The sequence below is a fragment of the Arachis stenosperma genome, chromosome 7, assembly GCF_014773155.1.
Source record: "Arachis stenosperma cultivar V10309 chromosome 7, arast.V10309.gnm1.PFL2, whole genome shotgun sequence".
NCBI lineage: Eukaryota > Viridiplantae > Streptophyta > Magnoliopsida > Fabales > Fabaceae > Arachis > Arachis stenosperma.
The window spans coordinates 67,709,248-67,716,936 of NC_080383.1; the positions used below are offsets into that span (position 1 = coordinate 67,709,248).

The following is a 7,689-nucleotide window of genomic DNA, read 5'->3' on the forward strand; positions in this document are numbered from 1 at the left end:
TTAGGGTAATTAGGGTGTTACACGTAACATTTGCATCTTACCCGCGTACCCAGAGCAGGGGTCAACCTCACCACTGCCTCTTACCCAGGCGTTGTTACAGTTCTCAACCCGGAACAAGCAGCGAAATAATTCCACCCTTGCATCTTACCCGGAGTTTCGAACTCTTAATCGGAACAAGTGGATAACACCACTGCATCTTACCTGGTATTCTCGTCTCTTACTCGGAGCAAGTGGATGACACCACTACATTTTACCTGAAGGCATAATACAATCAAATTCAGGTTCATTTTCATTATTATTCCAATTTATTCATAATCATTCAATCATTAATTCATCTTCCATACATTCTCAACATCTCTACACTTCCTTAACATATACCTGGAGCAGGTGGTCATTGCCACTGCCTCTTACCCGGCTTATTGACTCTTACTCAGAGCAAGTGGATAATACCACTGCATTTTACTCCGAGCCACATTCAGAAACACATTTTTATTATCATTACAATTCATTCTTTCATCCATTCATTCTCAATCATACCCAGAGCAAGTGGATAACACCACTGCATCTTACCCGGTCATGTATATCTCAAACATAATCATTATCAGCCATAAATCATAATTTAACATAGCCCTCAAGCCCATTACATAAACAGTACTTCTGCCACCCTCATCATTCACTTTACCCCATCACTAAGCATCCAACTAAGGTTTAGGGGCTAAAAGAGTAAAATAGAAGTTTAGAGGTTCAAAAATTATATTTTAAAACACAAAACTCACTTTGCTGATTTCATGGGTCACGCGTACGCGTGGGCGTGTTTTTCCTACACGTGTATGCATGCACCTTGCTCGCGTACGTGAGCTACCAAACCCAAAAGGGTTGGTCACGTTGCGTGCGGGTAGTTGGTGCGCGAAATTGTGATCACTACACAACTTTGCACAACTAACCAGCAAGTGCACTGGGTCGTCCAAGTAATAAACCTTACGCGAGTAAGGGTCGATCCCACGGAGATTGTTGGTATGAAGCAAGCTATGGTCACCTTGTAAATCTTAGTCAGGCAGACTCAAATGGGTATAGATGATGAATAAAGCATAAAGATAAAGATAGAGATACTTATGTATATCATTGGTGAGAGCTTCAGATAAGCGTATGAAGATGCTGTCCCTTCCGTCTCTCTGCTTTCCTACTGTCTTCATCCAATCCTTCTTACTCCTTTTCATGGCAAGCTTATGCAAGGGTTTCACCGTTGTCAGTGGCTACCTCCCATCCTCTCAGTGGAAATGTTCAACGCACCCTGTCACGGCACGGCTATCCATCTGTCGGTTCTCGATCAGGCCGGAATAGAATCCATTGATTCTTTTGCGTCTGTCACTAACGCCCCGCCCTCAGGAGTTTGAAGCACGTCACAGTCATTCAATCATTGAATCCTACTCAGAATACCACAGACAAGGTTAGACCTTCCGGATTCTCTTGAATGCCGCCATCAGTTCTTGCCTATACCACGAAGACTCTGATCTCACGGAATGGCTGGCTCGTTTGTCAGGCGAGCGCTCGGTTGTTAGGCGATCAACCATGCATCGTGTATCAGGAATCCAAGAGATAAACATTAGAGCCTCGTTTGCTTGTAGAACAAGAGTGGTTGTCAGTCACTTTGTTCATAAGTGAGAATGATGATGAGTGTCACATAATCATCACATTCATCAAGTTCTTGAGTGCGAATGAATATCTTAGAATAAGAACAAGCGGAATTGAATAGAAGAACAATAGTAATTGCATTAATACTCGAGGTACAGCAGAGCTCCACACCTTAATCTATGGTGTGTAGAAACTCCACCGTTGAAAATACATAAGAACAAGGTCTAGGCATGGCCGAATGGCCAGCCTCCCAATGTGATCAAAAGATCTAAAGATCAAACGATTCCAAAGATCAGAAGATGAAAATACAATAGTAAAAGGTCCTATATATAGAGAACTAGTAGCCTAAGGTGTACAGAGATGAGTAAATGACATAAAAATCCACTTCCGGGCCCGCTTGGTGTGTGCTTGGGCTGAACATTGAAGCATTTTCGTGTAGAGACTCTTCTTGGAGTTAAACGCCAGCTTTTATGCCAGTTTGGGCGTTTAACTCCCATTTAGGTGCCAGTTCCGGCGTTTAACGCTGGGAATTCTGAAGGTGACTTTGAACGCAGGTTTGGGCCATCAAATCTTGGGCAAAGTATGGACTATCAAATATTGCTGGAAAGCCCAAAATGTCTACTTTTCAACGCCGTTGAGAGCGCACCAATTGGGCTTCTGTAGCTCCAGAAAATCCACTTCGAGTGCAGGGAGGTCAGAATCCAACAGCATCTGCAGTCCTTTTCAGTCTATGAATCAGATTTTTGCTCAGATCCCTCAATTTCAGCCAGAAAATACCTGAAATCACAGAAAAACACACAAACTCATAGTAAAGTCCAGAAAAGTGAATTTTAACTAAAAACTAATAAAAATATACTAAAAACTCAACTCAAACTACTAAAAACATACTAAAAACAATGCCAAAAAGCGTACAAATTATCCGCTCATCACAACACCAAACTTAAATTGTTGCTTGTCCCCAAGCAACTGAAAATCAAATAAGATAAAAGGAAGAGAATATGCAATGAACTCCAAAAACATCTATGAAGATCAGTATTAATTAGATGAGCGGGGCTTTTAGCTTTTTGCCTCTGAATAGTTTTGGCATCTCACTTTATCCTTTGAAATTCAGAATGATTGGCTTCTTTAGGAACTCAGAATCCAGATAGTGTTATTGATTCTCCTAGTTAAGTATGATGGTTCTTGAACACAGCTACTTTATGAGTCTTGGCCGTGGCCCAAAGCACTCTGTCTTCCAGTATTACCACCGGATACATACATGCCACAGACACATAATTGGGTGAACCTTTTCAGATTGTGACTCAGCTTTGCTAGAGTCCCCAATTAGAGGTGTCCAGGGTTCTTAAGCACACTCTTTTTGCCTTGGGTCACAACTTTATTTCTTTCTTTTTCTTTCTTTCACTTTTTCTCCCCCTTTTTTTTCGTTTTTTTTGTATTCACTGCTTTTTCTTGCTTCAAGAATCATTTTTTATGATTTTTCAGATCCTCAGTAACATGTCTCCTTTTTCATCATTCTTTCAAGAGCCAACATTCATGAACCACAAATTCAAAAGATATATGCACTGTTTAAGCATACATTCAGAAAACAAAAGTGTTGCCACCACATCAAAATAATTAAACTGTTATAAAATTCAAAATTCATGCACTTCTTCTCCTTTTCAATTAAGAATATTGTTAATTTAAGAAAGGTGATGGATTCATAGGACATTCATAACTTTAAGGCATAGACACTTAAGACACTAATGATCATAAGACACAAACATGGACAAACATAAAGCATAAATTTTCGAAAAACAAGAAAATAAAGAACAAGGAGATTAAAGAACGGGTCCACCTTAGTGATGGCGGCTTGTTCTTCCTCTTGAAGGTCTTATGGAGTGCTTGAGCTCCTCAATGTCTCTTCCTTGTCTTTGTTGCTCCTCTTTCATGATTCTTTGATCTTCTCTAATTTCATGGAGGAGGATGGAATGTTCTTGGTGCTCCACCCTTAGTTGTCCCATGTTGGAACTCAATTCTCCTAGGGAGGTGTTCAGTTGCTCCCAATAATCTTGTGGAGGAAAGTGCATCCCTTGAGGCATCTCAGGGATCTCATGATGAGAGGGGTCTCTTGTTTGCTCCATCCTTTTCTTAGTAATGGGCTTGTCCTCATCAATGGGGATGTCTCCTTCTATGTCAACTCCAACTGAATAACAGAGGTGACAAATGAGGTGAGGAAAGGCTAACCTTGCCAAGGTAGAGGACTTGTCCGCCACCTTATAAAGTTCTTGGGCTATAACCTCATGAACTTCCACTTCTTCTCCAATCATGATGCTATGAATCATGATGGTCCGGTCTAGAGTAACTTCGGACCAGTTGCTAGTGGGAATGATTGAGCGTTGGATAAACTCCAACCATCCTCTAGCCACGGGCTTGAGGTCATGCCTTCTCAATTGAACCGGCTTCCCTCTTGAATCTCTCTTCCATTGGGCGCCCTCTTCACAAATGTCAGTGAGGACTTGGTCCAACCTTTGATCAAAGTTGACCCTTCTTGTGTAAGGATGTTCATCTCCTTGCATCATAGGCAAGTTGAATGCCAACCTTACATTTTCCGGACTAAAATCCAAGTATTTCCCCCGAACCATTGTAAGCCAATTCTTTGGGTTTGGGTTTATACTTTGATCATGGCTCTTGGTGATCCATGCATTGGCATAGAACTCTTGAACCATTAAGATTCCGACTTGTTGAATGGGGTTGGTGATAACTTCCCAACCTCTTCTTCTAATCTCATGTCGGATCTCCGGATATTCACTCTTTTTGAGTGAAAAAGGGACCTCGGGGATCACCTTCTTCAAGGCCACAACTTCATAGAAGTGGTCTTGATGCACCCTTGAGATGAATCTCTCTATCTCCCATGACTCGGAGGTGGAAGCTTTTGCCTTCCCTTTCCTCTTTCTAGAGGTTTCTCCGGCCTTGGATGCCATAAATGGTTATGGAAAAACAAAAAGCAATGCTTTTACCACACCAAACTTAAAAGGTTTGCTCGTCCTCGAGCAAAAGAAGAAAGATGAGAGTAGAAGAAGAAGAAATGAGGAAGAAGGGACTGGCTTTGTGTTCGGCCAAAGAGGGGGGGGAAGTGGTGTCTAGGTTGTGTGATAATGAAGGAGTGAGGAAGGGTTTATATAGGAGAGGGGGGGCTCATGGTTCGGTCATGTATGGGTGGGTTTGGGAGGGAAAGTGGTTTGAATTTGAAAGGTGAGGTAGGTGGGGTTTTATGAAGGATGGATGTGAGTGGTGAAGAGAAAGATGGGATTTGATACGTGAAGGGTTTATGGGGAAGAGGTGTTGAGGTGATTGGTGAATGGGTGAAGAAGAAAGAGGGTGGTGGGGTTGGTGGGGATCCTGTGGGGTCCACAGATCCTGAGGTGTCAAGGAAAAGTCATCCCTGCACCAAATGGCATGCAAAATTGCGTTTTTAGCCAATTCTGGTGTTAAACGCCGGGCTGGTGCCCATTTCTGGCGTTTAACGCCAGGTTCTTGCCCTTTTCTGGCGTTTAACGCCAGTCTGGTGCCCCTTTCTGGCGTTAAACGCCCAGAATGGTGCCAGACTGGGCGTTAAACGCCCATCTGCTAGCCTTACTGGCGTTTAAACGCCAGTAGGTTCTTCCTCCAGGGTGTGCTGTTTTTCTTCCTGTTTTTTATTCTGTTTTTGCTTTTTCAATTGATTTTGTGACTTCTCATGATCATCAACCTACAGAAAACATAAAATAACAAAGGAAAATGGATAAAATATAATATTGGGTTGCCTCCCAACAAGCGCTTCTTTAATGTCAGTAGCTTGACAGAGGGCTCTCATGGAGCCTCACAGATACTCAGAGCAATGTTGGAACCTCTCAACACCAAACTTAGAGTTTGAATGTGGGGGTTCAACACCAAACTTAGAGTTTGGTTGTGGCCTCCCAACACCAAACTTAGAGTTTGACTGTGGGGGCTCTGTTTGACTCTGTTTTGAGAGAAGCTCTTCATGCTTCCTCTCCATGGTGACAGAGGGATATCCTTGAGCCTTAAACACAAAGGGTTCTTCATTCACTTGAATGATCAGTTCACCTCCATCAACATCAATTACAGCCTTAGCTGTGGCTAGGAAGGGTCTGCCAAGGATGATGGATTCATCCATGCACTTCCCAGTCTCTAGGACTATGAAATCAGTAGGGATGTAATAGTCTTCAACTTTCACCAAAACATCTTCTACAAGTCCATGAGCTTGTTTCCTTGAGTTGTCTGCCATCTCTAGTGAGATTCTTGCAGCTTGTACCTCAAAGATCCCTAGCTTCTCCATTACAGAGAGAGGCATGAGGTTTACACTTGACCCTAAGTCACACAGAGCCTTCTTGAAGGTCATGGTGCCTATGGTACAAGGTATTGAAAACTTCCCAGGATCTTGTCTCTTTTGAGGTAATTTCTGCCTAGACAAGTCATCCAGTTCTTTGGTGAGCAAAGGAGGTTCGTTCTCCCAAGTCTCATTTCCAAATAACTCGTCATTTAGCTTCATGATTGCTCCAAGGTATTTAGCAACTTGCTCTTCAGTGACATACTCATCCTCTTCAGAGGAGGAATACTCATCAGAGCTCATGAAAGGCAGAAGTAAGTCCAATGGAATCTCTATGGTCTCATTTTGAGCCTCAGATTCCCATGGTTCCTCATTAGGGAACTCATTGGAGGCTAGTGTACGCCCATTGAGGTCTTCCTCAGTGGCGTTCACTTCCTCTCCTTCCTCTCCAAATTCGGCCATGTTGATGGCCTTGCACTCTCCTTTTGGATTTTCTTCTGTATTGCTTGGAAGAGTACTAGGAGGGAGTTCAGTAACTCTCTTGCTCAGCTGTCCCACTTGTGCCTCCAAATTCCTAATGGAGGACCTTGTTTCAGTCATGAAACTTTGAGTGGTTTTGATTAGATCAGAGACCATGGTTGCTAAGTCAGAGGTGTTCTGCTTAGAGCTCTCTGTCTGTTGCTGAGAAGATGATGGAAAAGGCTTGCCATTGCTAAACCTGTTTCTTCCACCATTATTGTTGTTGAAACCTTGTTGAGGTCTCTCTTGATTCTTCCATGAGAAATTTGGATGATTTCTCCATGAAGAATTATAGGTGTTTCCATAGGGTTCTCCTAGGTAATTCACCTCTTCCATTGAAGGATTCTCAGGATCATAAGCTTCTTCTTCAGATGAAGCATCCTTAGTACTGTTTGGTGCATTTTGCATTCCAGACAGACTTTGAGAAATCAAATTGACTTGTTGAGTCAATATCTTGTTCTGAGCCAGAATGGCATTCAGAGTATCAATCTCAAGAACTCCTTTCTTCTGACTTGTCCCATTGTTCACAGGATTCCTTTCAGAAGTGTACATGAATTGGTTATTTGCAACCATTTCAATTAGCTCTTGAGCTTCTGTAGGCGTCTTCTTCAGATGAAGAGATCCTCCAGCAGAGCTATCCAAAGACATCTTGGATAGTTCAGACAGACCATCATAGAAAATACCTATGATGCTCCATTCAGAAAGCATGTCAGAAGGACATTTTCTGATCAATTGTTTGTATCTTTCCCAAGCTTCATAGAGGGATTCTCCATCCTTCTGTCTGACGGTTTAGACTTCCACTCTAAGCTTACTCAAATTTTGAGGTGGAAAGAACTTTGCCAAGAAGGCATTGACTAGCTTTTCCCATGAGTCCAGGCTTTCTTTAGGTTGTGAGTCCAACCATGTCCTAGCTCTATCTCTTACAGCAAAAGGGAATAGCATAAGTCTGTAGACCTCAGGGTCAACCCCATTAGTCTTGACAGTGTCACAGATTTGCAAGAATTCAGCTAAGAACTGATGAGGATCTTCCAATGGAAGTCCATGGAACTTGCAATTCTGTTGCATTAGAGAAACTAATTGAGGCTTAAGCTCAAAGTTGTTTGCTCCAATGACAGGGATAGAGATGCTTCTCCCATAGAAGTCGGGAGTAGGTGCAGTAAAATCACCCAGCACCTTCCTTGCATTATTTGCATTGTTGTTATTTTCGGCTGCCATGTCTTCTTCTTTGAAGA

General features: G+C 42.4%; 1 non-coding gene across 1 annotated transcript; it reads left to right on the forward strand.

Moving 5' to 3' along the window:
• Positions 1 to 7,159: 7,159 nt before the first annotated feature.
• LOC130943096 (small nucleolar RNA R71) lies at positions 7,160 to 7,267 on the forward strand. Its single transcript, XR_009071630.1, has one exon. It is a non-coding gene; the product is annotated as a small nucleolar RNA R71 (small nucleolar RNA).
• The last annotated feature ends 422 nt before the right edge of the window (positions 7,268 to 7,689 follow it).